At 41.8% G+C, this 17549-nt stretch overlaps 1 protein-coding gene across 1 annotated transcript in view; it reads right to left on the reverse strand.

The window, feature by feature from the left end:
- The window catches only part of ACSL5 (acyl-CoA synthetase long chain family member 5), a 41546-nt gene extending 24368 nt beyond the window's left edge, over positions 1-17178 (reverse strand). Inside the window, exon 1 of the mRNA XM_073354974.2 lies at positions 17064-17178. The gene's annotated coding sequence lies outside the window, so the exon portion shown is untranslated. The remainder of the gene's footprint in view (positions 1-17063) is intronic.
- Positions 17179-17549: the final 371 nt, after the last annotated feature.

The raw sequence follows: 17549 nt of genomic DNA on the forward strand, positions 1-17549 counted from the left end.
GAACGAAGATCAAGAACTTTAAATGGGGGAGGGGGGAGCTAGGAGGTTGAGAGGAAGAAGTAGTATCATTAGGACTGCATGATTACCACTATTGAAAGAAGTGGAAGTGTTAAGATTTGGAGGGGCTAGAGGCCTTGAAGTTTAGTCAGATCTTGCCCCAAAATCTTTCAGTGATCTAGCAGAAGCTCTAGACTGAACAATGAGAGGGGAAGAAAGGCAAGAGCTGGAAGCTGCTTGTTGAAGGAGTTCAGTGGCAAAAGGACTAAGGATAGATGGGAGTCACACGAGTCGAAGGGAAGAAGTCAAAGGTAGGTTTTTCTTTGATGCCGGTTGCTAGAGCATTCTTGCATGTTAAGTAAGAAGAAGAAAAGGTAGCTGCTAAGAAGGAAGTAGGGACAAGGAAGGCAAATGGCTAGGAGTGGGGGAGGGTTGAGGCAGAGACTAGATGAAGACTCCTTTTCCCTATCACTGAGAAAAGGTATTTTAGATTGGAAGGGCAGGTTCTCAGATAGTCTTGAGCAGCTATATGGATTTAGAAGTTTTATCCCTTTCTGTCCCCAACACCTATCATCTTACATTAGGTTAAAATGGTCACTGCTCTGCCTTGTGGATTTCATCTTTGCATTAAAAAACAAGGGAAACATTTAATAGCTGTCCAGCTAGTATCTATTCCCTCTACAGGAAAAATGCCAAGTCTGGTCATTTTTGTTGATATAGTCTTGTCCTGAAAACCACAAAAGAATTGTTACTGAGGTATTTGTTTAGTAAATTAGTACACTTCTGAAATGCCAAGGAGCTACATCTTGATCTCACATGTAGCCAAGATCTGGCCACCTGTTTCATGCATAAGTAGTGCATGATGCCCACATTGTAGAGCATAGAAGCTTTCTGTAAAAACACTATCAGTGAAGCAGGAAGACTGAGAAACCACCACAAGAAAACCCTAAATATGGCAGAGTTCTGTTTCAGAAATGGTACTGGGGGAAGAGAACTGAAAGTGGAACTGCCCTAAATATAGGCTATTGAAATGGTAAAATAGGTGAAGCTTTCCTCTACTTTAATATAGGATGCAGAAAGGATAGTTTTTCAGCTCTTTGCTTATGTGTAGGCTAGGTACTCTCATCTTGGTGTCTATTACAAAAATGCATCTTATGTAGATTATGGCTATGTCTACACTACTGTGGTAAGCCAACCTAAGTTACACAACTCCAGCTATGTGAATAATGTAGCTGGAGTGGACATAGCTTAGGTCGACTTATTGCAGTCTCTACACCATGCTCCTCTTGTTCCCAGTGAACTGCTAGGTTGACCAGAGAGCACTCTGCCATTGATTTTTTAGCAGGTCGAGTGAAGACCTGCTAAAAATCAACACCTGGTGCATCAATCCAACAGTAGTGTAGACATAGGCTATGTCTCGATAGCTTTCTGTAGGTGATTCAGAATGTGGTGCATCCATAGCTCCTGACAAGGATGGACCTGGGGGTAAGACTAATGGGAATAAGGAATTTAGTTCCTGTTCTTGATTCAACCCTTAACTTCATGTTGTGTTTAAAATGAGCTGACCAAGTTTGCTGCCTGGAACTAGGCATTTTGCTCAAGTATTATTTTAGCCATGAGCTTGAACCAGACCCCTTATTGCAGTTCCCATCAAACTTAGATCTGGATTCTGACTTCCAGTGCCTCTTAAGTGTAACAGCAAACTAGATCTGAATATCCCAAGTTCTGAGTTTGGGTGTATGAGATCCACATCTGAATTGGAATTTTGCTGGTACTGCCTATCTTTATGATGGGCCAGCCCATAACCATGGATTTAAGCACAACTAATCACTGGGATGTTAGATCTAGTTCTGAGTTTCCATGTTTGTCTTTGTATAGTGCCAGAGTACAATGCTGTTTTTCTGGTAGCTTCAAATAGAGGGGATGCCATGGTTTTTGCCAACAAGTAGGTATTATTTCTCATTCTATGTGGCTAATGTTTTCTGATCATGGGCAGGATTGTTTCCTTTCCCCAAATGTATTTTCTTCACTCTGTTTAGTAACTGAACTAGTATCTTTTAGCCAAGTCTTATGTGGGGGGGGGGAGAGAACTAGTAAAGGATGAGCAGGGCAGGATGTGCCATAATTGTCAGTTTTTGGATTTCCTGAAACATGCTTCAGAACCAACAACCCCGCCTCCCAAACCAACTTATTTAAAATCATTTAAAATGTAAAAGATCACAATGTACACGTGGCACAAGTTTGTGCCAAGTCCACTTTTTCATGCTATTTTTGCCCACCTGCTTTCAAATGTCTCTAGTGGAGGAGAAAGGGCAGGCTCCTGAAAGAAAGTGGGGAGGACAAGGCTGCAAAATAGCATGCTTCTCCCACTTTTTTGGGGTAGGGGGTGTGGGGGGGGGGAGAAGGTCAGATGTTACATGAACTACTGGAGATCGATCAAGTGAAAATTAGGACAGAACAAGGGCTTTGAAATTGTTAAGTATGAATATAATATTGACTTCAGTTAGGCTACAGGAATGCTCAGACCAGAGCTGATCATGCTGAGTAATATTGTCCCATTGTTTCTTGAGGCAGTCTGCCTGTGTCTTATACTCAGACTGTAAGCTTTTTGGGGCAGGGATCCCCTTTTCCCCCTGCATTTGTGTAGCCCTGGTCCAGGATTAGGGCTGCTAGTTACTATGATAATACAAATATTTAGTCTGAGAGCTGGTCAAAAAATTGACAGACCAGTTATCAAGTTTTACTGAAATATCAAATTGGACAGAAGTACATTTCTGACAAGAGCACATTATCTGGATAATATCAAATTACTCCAATAAGGCTGATGTGTTTCATTTGGTTTGGTTTTGCAAGGTGTTTTGACTTTGTCCTATTTGGGACAAGTGTCAGAAGTTAGTTTTCTGACCAGCTGTGCTTAGGAATTGCTCCTTTTTGCAAAGAGTAAAGATTTTGAAAACAAGCAACTGACATCTTAAAATTGTACAGTAGAACCTCAGAGTTAGAAAAACTAGAGTTAAACTGACCAGTCAACCACACCTCATTTGGAACTGGAAATACACAATCAGGCAGCAGCAGAGACAAAAAAGCAAATCAGTACTGTGTTAAACAAGCTATTAAAAAAATAAAGGGAAAGCAGAATATTTCTTCTGCACAGTAAAGTTTCAAAGCTGTATTAAGTCAATGTTCAGTTGTAAACTTTTGAAAGAGCCACCATAGTGTTTTGTTCAGAGTACAAACAACCTCCATTCCAGAGGTGTTTGTAACAGAGGTTTTACTGTAGTTGAAACTCATCCTTGGCATTAAACAAAGGATGTTAGCTGGGTCACACCAGGCATAAATTTGCCCCAATGTTCTTCTTATTTCTACAGCCTGGAAATAATTGTGTCCTCGTTCACATCTAATTGAGGTGTTAGTTCTCCTGCATGTACAGACTTATTTAGCAGTGAACACAAAGGCTAATTAGAAGGAGCCCACAGCTGCAGTCTTTCCTTAACTAAAGGATTGTTAAGTCAGTTCTGTTGATTGTTAAAGCTTTTCTGAAAGAAGCACATGGCAGGTAACAGGAATTGATGCTTTATTTTGGGTCATAAACATAAGCTGTCAGACTTCAGGTTACATTTACTATCCCTAGCCATTTTTATGTTTCATAGTCCAAAATACACATTTAGTTTATTTCCATTACACTGGTTTTCCAGACAGGAAGTAGGGGATTCCCTGGGCATATTTGAAACAGAACACTCCCAGTACCAAGTCTGACCTAGGACAAATAGTTCATATTGACTGGTTCTTTGAACCATGTATTTAAGATACAGTTTGAGATATGAAGCCAGCTTCTGTTTGTTTACACCAGGTTGTTTTACTAGCCACTTGAGATGTGCAGCAGAAATGCTATGTGCCATTTTAGATACGTTGAGACACCTGGCATCTGATTTTCCACCCGTGGCAAACACCTGTGCTGCTACTGGTTTCAGTTAGTGGTCAGTGCTCAGCACTTTGAGGAGCCAGGTTCAATGCATCTTAAGCAGATTACTCTGCACCTCTGGTCACCTTTGAAAGTTTCACCTTACAGTAGTAAGTTCTGTGCTCCTTTTCAGGAGTGGTGGCCCCTGCATGATTTGTAAATCAGAGCAAAATTTGGCCTATAGAGGAACTGATTTGGTTCCCTATTTAAAAAAAGAGGGGGAGGGGGGTTTACAGCTTTTGAATCCTTTTGGCAGTTCATTCTCAGACACCTTCACTTCAACTAGGGCACTCTGGGTTTTAGTCTTGTTGTAGCACAATTTCTGCTCTTGGTTATGACTAGGCAACCCTACTGAAGCCAGTGGATTTACATGGGTTTTAACAGAGCAGGATTTAGTCCTGTTGCCTTATGGTTAGAGGCAGGAGATTACAGGATTGCAAAGAGCAAGTGATTGAGATAACAGACCAGTGGACTCCCACAGTGGTATTTATTCAGGGAAAAGTCTTGAGGCTGTCAGTGTTTGACCCAAGGATGTACGTACATGCATTTTGAGGTCTCACCATCTTTAATGGTCAACCTTCACTCCTATTAACATACATCATAGCTACATGTACAGGAAAGGGAGAAATATGTACATCATGTTCGCAATGTCCCAACACTGCTCCTCTATTTCTGTGTCCCATTAGTCTAATTCACTCCTCTGCCTTTGAGGAGACAGCTTGATCATGCCAACTGCAGGATTTAGCAAAGCTGAGTAAGTTGTGTTCTGTGGTAGTTCTAGATACAACAATTACCATTTCAATCCAAGAGATTAATGCTTCCTTGTAAATTAGTCAAAGTAGGAATGGAGATTAAAATAACCCCCCAAAGTGGGCAATATGATGTTCAGGTAACCCTGTCCCATTCCTAATCCAAGAAAAGGAAGTTAGAGGATCAGCTGGTATGGATGCCAAGACACTTATTTGGGAGCAGTTGATTTCTTACATGTGTTATTCATATCTTGTATGAAAGTCAGACATCTGGACCACCTCAACTGGCATCCACCTTCTCTGGTCATGGCCAATAAGGTTTCAGAGGAAGGTAAAAGCCCAGAATTCACTTTGCCAATAAGCTGTTTTGTATGTTCTGGTTGTTGTAGTTGAGAATGTTCTTACCCCATTACTCACCTAGATTGTGAGCATGCAGGCAGCCTTAATTCTGGAATTTACTTCAAAAACCTTAATTCAGTCCCTTTGTGCTTATGCTACAGTCTTCAGTTGCATCACCATACATTATGGACAACCTTAATTTTGCCATTTAGCCTTCAGATATTGGACTTTGCAACTTTATTAGTTTTCTTAACAAGAAGCATGAAAACATTAAGTTACACACAAACCACATTAAGGGAAGTCAAACTCCATTGCAACATCATATTGACACCCACATGGGCCATCAGCATGGTTAGGACCTTTAGTCTCACTACACAGACTTCTGCTAAGCTAATGGAATACTGTATAGTAGCACTGGTATGCAGTCATCCTCTAGACTAGCACTATATGGGGATGAGACACTTGGCCAGTGGGTTTTATAGACATTTGCTGAAAGCAAAGGAATGGTGAACTCACACACATTTCATTCCAGGCTGTGGAGAGTGTCTAGTGGGAACAAATGCCTGTCCATTCCCCTAAACTTGACCCCTTCTGCCCTGTACCAGTCTTGTCTTTTCCACCCATAGCTCCTTGCCCCAACCCTATTCTCATCAAGGGAGCCCACTCTCCAATCAAGCTTCTCATGACTGTCCCTTAGCCCCACTAGTTGAAGTTCCCTCACAGCTCCATCTCTTGCACCCCCACCCAAGCATTCCCATACTCACATCCCAGTCCCCCTTCTCCAAGTCTTCTCCTCCCCCCCACCCCCCCGCACACACACAGGGCCAGTTCCCATTCTTCCCCCTCCAGCCTAGTTCTTGTCAGATCTCTGCCTCACCTCAGCCCAGTTCTTTGCAATCCCAGGATCCTTTCCCAGCCTCTAATTAACGTCTTCCCCTTCCCACAGGCTCCTTTTCCCAATTTAATCCCATGCTTTTGCTTCTGGGTTCATCTCTTGTCCCTCCACTTTCAATTTAGGCAGCTTCTTCCTCCTTGGAGCCTGAAGGCTCATCAGGGATGGGGAGGAAGAGGCAATGAATGAAAGCAGAGACAGGCCCCCTGCTCTGAGGCTTGCCTACACCTAGCTGAGGTACATGTGGAAAACAGCTACACCCGTAACATTGCTATTACAATGTACCGTCCCCAGCGTAGACACAACTATGTCAGTGGAAAAAATGTTTCTGCTGACATAGCTGTGGTCACTTGGGGAGGTGGTGTGTACATTGGCAGAAAAAGACCCCTTCTGTTGGTGTAGGTTGTCTACACTATGGAGGTTATGCAGACAGAATCTCAGTTCCAGTGTCTAGAGCCAACATGACTGAAGCATCCCACAAGTGCAATAGTGAGGAAAATCCTGCATAATCCCAAGCTGGAGCATGCTCTGTTCAGAGCCTAAACTGTGGCATCTGAGCACGTGCCAACTGCAATTTCTCCAAAAGCTCACAACTTGGTCACATTTGATGATATTTTTATGTGATAGGCCTCTTCCTGTCCCTACCATTACCACCCCCCTCCTGCTAAATGAGCAGTCCCTGCTCCAGAGCATATAGGAAATAACTTCCCACAGAAGGATTCAGAGTTTCATATGGACAAACTTTCCTCTAGCCTTATCCTTGAGGAAAGTTGATTTTAGCTGATACTTTCCAAAAAACAGCTTCAGGCAGACATCTGGCATGGAAGATTTCAGCTCAAAGAGTTATTTTTCAGTTCCTTAAAACACTGCCAAGCTTCATCTTATAATAGGAAGTATCAGGAAATGTTAAATAGGTGGGGCTGATAGCTAATTGTTGCAGCCCACAGTCATTTTAGATATACAATCCACATTCTGAGCCTAGTTTTCAGACACTGGGGCATTCCAGGGCAAACTGGAGCCTGATTAGCACTTTCCTGCTCTCCAGCTTGCTCCAGAGCAAGTGGCTTATCTAGCTAGTACAAGGGACTAAATTGGTCCCAGGCAGCCCCTTGATAGGGAAGAAACAAGCCAACTCTTCAGGTCCTGTTGTGGGGTTCTGCCCTCTAGCATGTACTGACCAATGTGGGCTGTTAGAGATTTTATCTGGATGGGAAGCTAGCAAGGCCATCTGCTCACTGCCTTCATGATCCTCCTCCCAACAGTCACCTGCTAACTATTGTCATCAGTAAGGCACCATGCTGAAAAAGTGTGCTAAAGTTCATTTAAAAATTGATCTTTAACAGGTTTATCACCAAAGAAATCTCAATCTCAGCACTGTGTCCTGAGATGCCAAGTGCATGCAGTTTCATTAGAGTCTAAATTGCTCGGAGAGCCAACATCTAGGTTAGTCAGTGAACTCTAACCTGATTCAACTGTTATTTACTACTCAAACAGAAAATGTAAAGAATTGATTCACTGAGCAACTGCTTTCTCACCCTCACTAACAGTCCAAGGCAGAGCCAGATTAACTATGCTGGACAAAGATCAGAGACTAGAGAAGGAGTGAAATTGTGCCCCCCCATCCCCATCTTGATTTTTGAAGAGACATAGGGATTAGGAGGTGTTTTACAGAAGCAGAAAGCTGTAAATCCCTTGTGGCACACCTAACGATTGCATCACTGGGATGTTTGATCCACAGGATGGCTGGGAGAAGAGAATCTTCAAGCCAACTGACTAGTCTCCCCAGGAATCAAAATTTAGGGGTATGTGGCCTCTTTAGAGTCCCCTCGTCCATCTGCCTGTCACTCTTGAAGACACTGCTAATGTCCAGAGGTCATCCCCCACACCTTACAGTGAGAGAATCAGTTCTCCTTACATATTCACTTAATCATCTGCGGATCTGAAGCAGAGGAGTTGCCCAGCTCCAGCCAGGATCTGGACCATGGAGTATCAAGGGTCAAGTCTGGGCCATAAATGCCAAGACAACCAGGAATACATAGCATTGAAATCAAATCCTCTACTTAGTAGTGAGCCTAGAGTCCAGTAGAGGCAGTTCTCCCACAAGAGAGAAAAGGGCATGTGAGTAGATACATCATGTGTGTGAGACAGTCATGAATGCAGGGTCACATCCTGCAACATTGAGCACCTGGAACTCATTGGCTTCAGCTGCTCAAATTCCACTTTAATTGGCATTGCCAGTACCCCTCAATCTGGTCACAGTTAGTTGTCTTGCTTAACTGAGTGATAGACCACCAAGGTACACAGGACTGTTGAGCCTGATCAATGGTCAGGGATAATGTGCACCAGAATCAGAGTGCAAAGGCTTACCTTTTATCAGAACAGTTTTATTACAGTGGTACCAGTTGCACTGCTGTACTCAAGGCTGTAGGTTACTTTTTTTTTTTTAATTGCACCTTACTCCTTTTTTAAAGGATTTCTAAAGGCTCTGTGGAAAGTTAAAGCAAATAAGACTGTATGCTTCTACTCATTGTGGATTTGAAAGTTCGACTTAGAGTTGATTTATCCTATTAGGAGAAAAAACCACTGAGGGGTGGAGATATAGTAGGGAGGGGGAAAAAAAAAATCTAATGAAGAGGGCAATGCAGGTGGTCAGAGTTATCTTTAGCCATGTAGAGGTAAGGGTTAATCTGTGAACCCTATGGCCTACAAGATCAGAGGATATATGGATTCCTGTGGCATAGGCACCACAGGGAATGGGGATGCAATACAGTATATGGGACAACCTCTTATTATATTCTCTTCAGTTGGAAGTCAGAGACCAGGACTGAATTCATAGGCACCTTTAAGAGGTTATTGGGCACATATCAGTGAGATGCGGATCATTTGCAAAGTGAGATGTTGCTGCCATCAATTTGCAAACATCTAGTAGATAATACGGTGATAAGTAACAGTCAGCATGGATTTGTCAAAAACAAAGTGTCAAACCAACCTGATAGCTTTCTTTGATAGGGTAACAAGCCTTGTGGCTAGGGGGAAGTGGTAGATATGGGATATATCTTGATTTTAGTAAAGCTTTTGATACTGTCCTGCAGGACCTTCTCATAAACAAGCCAGGGAAATGCATCCTAGATGGAGCTATTAGGTAGGTACAAAACTGGTTCCCAGAGAAGAAAAGGAGTACTTGTGGCACCTTAGAGACTAACCAGAGAGTAGTTATCAGTGGTTCAGAGTCATGCTGGAAGGGCACAAGTGTGTCCCACAGGGGTTGGTTCTGGGTCTGTTTCTGTTCAATATCTTAATTGATTTAGATAATGGCATATAGAGTACACTTATAAAGTCTGTGGATGATACCAAGCTGGGAGGGGTTGCAAGTGCTTTGGAGGATAGGATTAAAATTCAAAGTGATCTGGACAAACTGGAGAAATGGTCTGAAGTAAATAGGATGAAATTCAATAAGTACAAATGCAAAGTACTGCATTGTACTTAGGAAGGAACAATCAGTTGCACACATAAAAAATGGGAAATGACTGCCTAGGAAGGAGTACCATGGAGAGGGATCTGGGGGCATCGTGGATCACAAGCTAAATATGAGTCAGTGTAACGCTGGTGCAAAAAAAAATAAGCCACCCACCACACACACCATTCTGGGATGTATTAGCAGGAGTGTGATAAGCAAGACTCGAGAAGTAATTCTTCTGCTCTACTCAGGCCCCAACTGGAATACTGTGTCCAGTTCTGGGTGCCACATTTCAGGAAGGATGTGGACAAACTGGAGAGAGTCCAGAGTGTGCAACAAAAATTATGAAAGTTCTAGAAAACATGACCTATGAGGGAAGATTGTAAAAAATTGGGTTTTGGAGAAGAAAAGACTGAGAGCGGACATAAATTTTCAGGAGGAAGAAAAATTGTTCTTAACCTCTGAAGAGAGGACAAGAAGCAATGGGTTTAAATTGCAGCAAGGGAGGTTTAGGTTGGACATTAGAAAATTTTCTAAACTGTCAGGGTGGTTAAGCACTAGAATAAATTGCCTAGCGAGGCTGTGGAATCTCCATCATTGGAGACTTTTAAGAGCAGGTTAGACAAACACCAGTCAGGGATGGTCTAGATAATACTTAGTCCTGTCATGAGTGCAAGGGACTGGACTAGATGACCTCTCAAGGTCCCTTCCAGGTCTATGATTCTATCACCATAGGAGTTTTACTCATGGTGGCCATTTGGCATGCCTAGAAAAGGGTGAGAAAAGGGTGAACAGAAGGATTGTGGCCCTACATGGGTACCCATCACTGTTATTTGCACCTACAAGTGATAGCAGTAGTGCTCATTCCAAAGCAAGTTCACTGCCAATTGCCTTTGATGTCCTAAAGCCCTTTTAGGGCTCAGTCCTGCTTCAGAAAATTAGACTTTCCTTCAGCTGCTGATTGACTGGGCCTATTAGGTTTTCAATATCCAGCCAGTCACATAGAAGAGAGGAAATCTACAAGCAAGAAGCAGAGTGGCTTGGTTGGAGGAATACAAGGCTGTGATTGAACAATTGCTAGTTGTATCTGCTATCAAAGGCAGGTCATTTTGCCTACTGGCTCAGTTTTCCCAACTGTGAAATAGGGTAAATAAGTTATCCTCCTAGATGTTATATGAAAATTAGTTACTTTGGCATTTTGGACACATGAAATACAACATAAGCATTAAATATTTTCCGAGGATGAGAGGGGCCCCAATTCTCCTCACACACATGAAAGTCAGGAAGAGTACAGCTGACATTTTTGGAGTTGCACTAGCATAAAAGAGTAGTGGGGTGGGTGGCTGCAGGGGAAGGAATCCTCATGTTTAACATGGATTGCTTTCCTCAGGGTCCTGTCTAGCAGTTTAGTAAGCTTACAACCAGGGAAAGAAACCTTCAAGGCATTCAGAAATGCATGAGTTATTCTCAGATATGTCATTTTACTCTCAAAATGGAGAGTTTGGTACAACACGCCCTCCTTGTGGCCAGCTCTCAGCTATAACTCATGTTCTTTGAAGGTCATTCACTTGTCTTCTCTACTGCAGAAATCAAAACTTCAGGAGAGTATTCCCTTTCTGAAGTTTGTGAACACCACTTCACCTTTTAGATGGCAGTGATTTCTGGGCCTTGACTAATTGAGACAACTCCAAGCAGTATTGCTCAAATAAGGCTAAGGGTCCTTTTAATCTGATGTCCTAAAGCTTTTTGACTCAGTGTTATACCAATGACAAGTGCTTTACTCACATGGTTATAATGTAGACAAAGAAACCTGAGGGGCTAGACAGATTTGTTTATATAATCTCAAGCAAAACATGTCAGGAACAAAACCTAGGTCTTCTGATCAGTCCTATTCTGTAATCACCAATATAGGTGATCTCCCTTTAAGGTTCCTAGTCAGAAGGAGTTTACTATCTTTCTTGGTTGACACCTATATACTAATTAGGCCTTGTTTAGCCAGTTTTAGATAGTCAAGCTTCTTAAGGTATCAGGGTCGCAGCAGTGTTAGCCTGTATCCACAAAAAGAACAGGAGTACTTGTCGCACCTTAGAGACTAACAAATTTATGTGAGTAGAAGCTTTTATGGGCTACAGCCCACTTCAGATGCATAGATTAGAACATATAGTAAGATATATATATACACACACACATAGATACGTTAGAAGTTACTATACAAACTGTAATTGGCTAATTAGTTAAGATGAGCTATTAGCAGGAAAATACGTAGTGGAAAGTATCCTTACACCTACTTGTCAACATTATGTAAATAGATTCAATAGGTAGTTAATATTTAGTACTCTAAATACATTAAAGGGCCTTTTGTACACTAGTGACTCATTGGCACCCTGACAGCAGGATTGTCTGGCTATGTAGTCTCCCTCCTCAGGCCCTACGCTACCAGCACTCCCAGCTACCTTCGAGACACTACTGACTTCCTGAGGAAACTACAATCCATCGGTGATCTGCCTGATAACACCATCCTGGCCACTATGGATGTAGAAGCCCTCTACACCAACATTCCACACAAAGATGGACTACAAGCCAACAACAACACTATCCCTGATGTCACGGCTAACCTGGTGGCTGAACTTTGTGACTTTGTCCTTACCCATAACTATTTGACATTTGGGGACAATGTATACCTTCAGATCTGCAGCACTATGGGTACCCGCATGGCCCCACAGTATGCCAACATTTTTATGGCTGACTTAGAACAACGCTTCCTCAGCTCTCGTCCCCTAACGCCCCTACTCTACTTGCGCTATATTGATGACATCTTCATCATCCGGACCCATGGAAAAGAAGCCCTTGAGGAATTCCACCATGATTTCAACAATTTCCATCCCACCATCAACCTCAGCCTGGTCCAGTCCACACAAGAGATCCACTTCCTGGACACTACAGTGCTAATAAACGATGGTCACAACCACCACCCTATACCGGAAACCTACTGACCGCTATTCCTACCTACATGCCTCCAGCTTTCACCCAGACCACACCACACGATCATCGTCTACAGCCAAGCTCTGCGATACAACCGCATTTGCTCTAACCCCTCAGACAGAGACAAACACCTACAAGATCTCTATCAAGCATTCTTACAACTACAAAACCCACCTGCAGAAGTGAAGAAACAGACTGATAGAGCCAGAAGAGTTCCCAGAAGTCACCTACTACAGGACAGGCCCAAGAAAGAAAATAACAGAACACCACTAGCCGTCACCTTCAGCCCCCAACTAAAACCCCTCCAATGCATTATTAAGGATCTACAACCTATCCTGAAGGATGACCCAACACTCACAAATCTTGAGACAGGCCAGTCCTTGCCTACAGACAGCCCCCCAACCTGAAGCAAGTACTCACCAGCAACCACATACCACACAACAGAACCACTAACCCAGGAACCTATCCTTGCAACAAAGCCCGTTGCCAACTGTGCCCACATATCTATTCAGGGGACACCATCACAGGGCCTAATAACATCAGCCACACTATCAGAGGCTTGTTCACCTGCACATCCACCAATATGTTATATGCCATCATGTGCCAGTAATGCCCTTCTGCCATGTACATTGGTCAAACTGGACAGTCTCCATGTAAAAGACTAAATGGACACAAATCAGATGTCAAGAATTATAACATTAATAAATCAGTCAGAGAACACTTCAGTCTCTCTGGTCACGCAATTAAAGACATGAAAGTTGCAATATTACAACAAAAAACTTCAAATCCAGACTCCAGCGAGAAACTGTTAAATTGGAATTCATTTGCAAATTGGATACAATTAACTTAGGCTTGAATAGAGAGTGGGAGTGGCTAAGTCATTATGTAAGGTAACCTATTTCCCCTTGTTTTTTCCTACCCCCCCTCAGACGTTCTTGTTAAACCCTGGATTTGTGCTGGAAATGGCCCACCTTGATTATCATGCACATTGTAAGGAGAGTGATCACTTTAGATTAGCTATTACTAGCAGGAGAGTGTGTGTGTGTGGGGGGGGTTTGAAGGTATTTTTTCATGCTTTGTGTATATAAAAAGATCTTCTACACTTTCCACAGTATGTATCCAATGAAGTGAGCTGTAGCTCACAAAAGCTTATGCTCAAATAAATTGGTTAGTCTTTAAGGTGCTAAAAGTACTCCTTTTCTTTTTGTGAATACAGACTAACATAGCTGTTACTCTGAATCCTTTTATTTGATGCCTTAAGTAGAAAGGGAGAGAAAGCAGAGAAGTGTTATTAGTGGGGAAACCAAATTAGAGTGGTTAAACATCTTGCTTATAGTTACTACTGCTCAGTTCCTTGTGTAAGTATCAGTTATTTAGACTCATGAGTTATTAAGGTCTTTTTACCTATTCTGTGTACTTTTTAGCACCCTTAAGTTTATCCATAGGGATAGTAGCTCTTTAGAGCAAAGTATATTTTTACAGTTACACATAGCCACAAGTAGAAGTTCACCCTTTAATAGTAAAGGAAATAAATTTATATTTACTTTACTTATAAATTAAACCTTTTAATATAGTTACAAAGAAAATACTGCTAATGAAAAAAGGTACTAATACCTCAAGAACTGAAAGTAGGAAAACAAAAAAAACTTTAAAACTTACCTCTAGAAGAACAGCACTAGCTACTTGTTACAGTCACCTATAGAACACCATAACACATACTTCAAGACTAGCTACTGTTTGTCTCTGCCAGGTTTAAATAACCAGTAATCAGAAGAGCATGCTGGGAAAGGATCTTATAAAAGAGTGAACCTAGGCTGGAGAACATAGTGGTTCCTAGATAATTACAGGGAAGAGATTGAGTTTGTACCTTTCTGAAGGACTAGATGAAAGATAAGAAAGACTTTAAAGGTCAAAACTTGAGAGTTTGATGCAGTTGTTACTTTCTGAGATTGTTTTTGCTAATAAAAGCCCAGTTGTATTTTTAGTATTAGGGATTTTCTGTATTTCTAGTGTTGTATGCTGATACAATAGGGTTTCTCTACTGTTTGTGAGGTTAAAAAACAGAATCCTTTCTATTAGAATATCCTTTGCTCAATGCTATTATTTTTCCTTATTGCTGTTGGGTTTTTTTTGGTTGCTTACACCTGTGTAGGGTGCTAATATTCTGATCTGGTGATCGTTTCCCTGTTCCCACAAATATAAATAACCTTGCAAGGTATAAGGTAGTAGCTAATTGGACCCTAAGATTTTAAAGAGTGAAGTTGGGTTTCTTCCCCTTAGTGCCTTTCTGCATGTGAGAAATCCTTGGGGTTTCTCTTTTCTTAAAGGCCTGTAGACACCTCTGACACTCCTTCCCCTCCTAAAGGTAAGGGAACAGCACAGCTGTTGTTTGTTGTAGGTTTGGTGGCTATACTTCACCTAGTGCTCTTCCTTTAAGCCCAGAGATCAGATCCTGAACTCAGAGCTGTGCTATTCATTTTCACCAGCTGTGGATTTGGCTCAAGGTACTTAAAAGAAATCACTGTTGTAAGTACTGTCTTAATACACCAACTTTGTACATAGTCTGTCCCTAAATGTATCTCCTACAAACTCCTTGACTTCAACGGGGCTAAACTAGATATAAATCAGCACAGATGTGGGCCATTATTAATCTTTCTGTTGGGGAAGGGGGAGGTGATGTTTTGTGATTAAAGCACATAACAGGGAATTGGCTCTCTCATGGACTTGCTGTGTGACTGAGCAAGTAATTTAACCCCTCTGTTTCCCCATTTCTAGTATAAGAATAGTTGCGTATCTCAAATGTAGCTTGTTTTGTGTATGAAACTTGGCCATGTTCAGTTTTGCCCAGCACTAGCTGCTCCTTCGAATTCAGTCAGTACACAGGTATATATGCTCAAATAGGAAAAGCAGGCCTTCTATGTTAGATGTTTCCTGGATGCCACTTCAGGTGCATTTATATTCAGAAAATGGAGTGTTTATTAAAAGCAAATGAGTAAGAAAGTGATATGAATGTTGTGGGACTTCATATTAATTTTTTCATGATGACTTTCCAGCTTAAAAAACAAACATGGTTTGAGCCAAATCCAGCTCTCAGAAAAGGAGGGACAAGCTTCACTGACTCCAGTTAACAACTTTTTTCAAAGGGACAAAGTGGACCAGAAGCACAAGTACACAAATCTCAGTCTCTTGCCTTCTTAATGGGCTTAAAATGAAAAAAAACCCATCTGTACTTACACCCACTTGTAAGTAATTCAAATCAGTGGCGCAGACTGTCTATGTTCTGAGAACAGCTGTGTAATTGACTGCCTCCCCCCAGTAGAAGTGTTTGTGATGGAGGAGTGGTTAGGATGAGCTTTTACACAAGGAAACAGGGCAATTGTCCAAAGGTGGCAAAGTTACCTACTTACCTAAAGCAAATAGAGTATGCAAATAAGCAAGAAATACTCACTTAGTCCACAGTTCCCTCTGTACTGTTGCCACACCAGTGTTCGGAGGTGATTCCAGATCTGGAGTAGGACTTTCCTAAGTTTTAGTGAGTGTTCTGAGGTGTGTGCATGTGTTGATTTAGCTCTGTCTCGTCTCTTGGAAATAAAGTAATTCCCCTGCCCTTGTCAATCATTTGCACTTGGAACAACCACGTGTTGTGTAAATCCATTCTGGTTTGTATATTTAAGAAAATAGATCATAATGGGTCTCCTCTATGGTGCCTATCACTGCTGTGTATGTATAAAAACAGATAGGCACAAGGACTTTGTTTTGCTATTGAAACCAGTTATTCCATTGCTCAAAGATGGCAGTGTGATGCAGTGGGCTCGGACTCAGGAGACCCAAGTTCTCCTCTCATTTGCTAGTTGATTTTTGGCAAAATGCTTCATTTTGTCCCTCAGTTTCCCCCTTGCTCATTGGGGATAATGATACTTTGTCAGACTCTTTGAGATCTTCATATTCACAGTGCTCAGCAAAAGCGAAGTATTTATTGCAGGAAGCTGTGTTTCCGTACCATCTTGGTGCCACTGTCAGTTTGGAAAGGCACCTTACACTGTATCATGCTCAAAAAAAAAAAAAAATTTGAGGGATTATTTATTTCTATTATAGCACCTCTGAACCCCAGTCAAAGATCAGGGTCCCTTTGGACTAGACGCTACACATCTTTTCAGATAATCTAGTCCATGGATTTGTCAATCACTTAACTTCAAAATCTGTCATTTCTGATCACTTAAGTAACAGAAGTGGAGGAATGCTAGTTTGTTTGCATGGAGGTCAGGGGTAAACTTGGATCTGGATGGTGGCAAGGTATGCACTATGCCTTTGAATGGATAAAGGCATCAAACATATAAAAATGTGGCTATAACCCAGACTAGAGTCAGGTTTCACATTCAAGACTGCAACAGTAAGGGGAAGCTTATTTGATAGCTCTCCCTCCGGCATTTAGTATTCCTGGGATTGGCTTGCATGCTGCTTCTGACCTCAGCACTACTCCTTTCATAAACCCAGAAATCTAAACAGCCCAGTAATCACTCAGCTCTCGCCTTTAACAACATATATTGCGTGTTGTTATGGGAGCTTTGCATTTGCATGGGAGAACGGAGGGGACTGTTACTATTTTAATATCCCTTTTAAAATTCTTCCATAAAGGAATTTAAAATCATCATTTCCAATCAGGAGAAAGAATGTTACAGAGCTTACCTTGTTTTCCCAAGAGAGGGACACGATATATTGTGTGGGATTTATGTCCTACTCAGGTTGCTGTACAGCTCCAAGTGGATGTATAAGGCTTGTTCTTTTCACAAACTGTTCCTGGGGCAGGACTGTATCTGAAATAATCAACAGTGCTGCTTTAATAAACAGCTGACAGCGCTCCTCAGTAACCTTTGAACCGGCATTGCAACAGGTTCAAAGGCAGTAATTGTCCCTGATTAATTATGAGCAGTAATTTCAGCCAGTTAGAAATGTCAATTTAGACAAAAGGTTAAACATACAATTCTTACGCAATGGCTTTACAAAGGAACAGCACACCCTGAAAAGCTAACACCAGCCCAGAGAAAGCTTCATGCTTTATATAGGGCTTTCATTTGTTTTGAGTGCTTGGGATATGTAATAAGAGAGGCTTGATTCAGAATGGGACCCTCTTACATGCTTGTGATCAGGGCAACCAGATTATAATACCCTACT

This window comes from Lepidochelys kempii, chromosome 7 (genome assembly GCF_965140285.1).
Source record: "Lepidochelys kempii isolate rLepKem1 chromosome 7, rLepKem1.hap1, whole genome shotgun sequence".
NCBI lineage: Eukaryota > Metazoa > Chordata > Testudines > Cheloniidae > Lepidochelys > Lepidochelys kempii.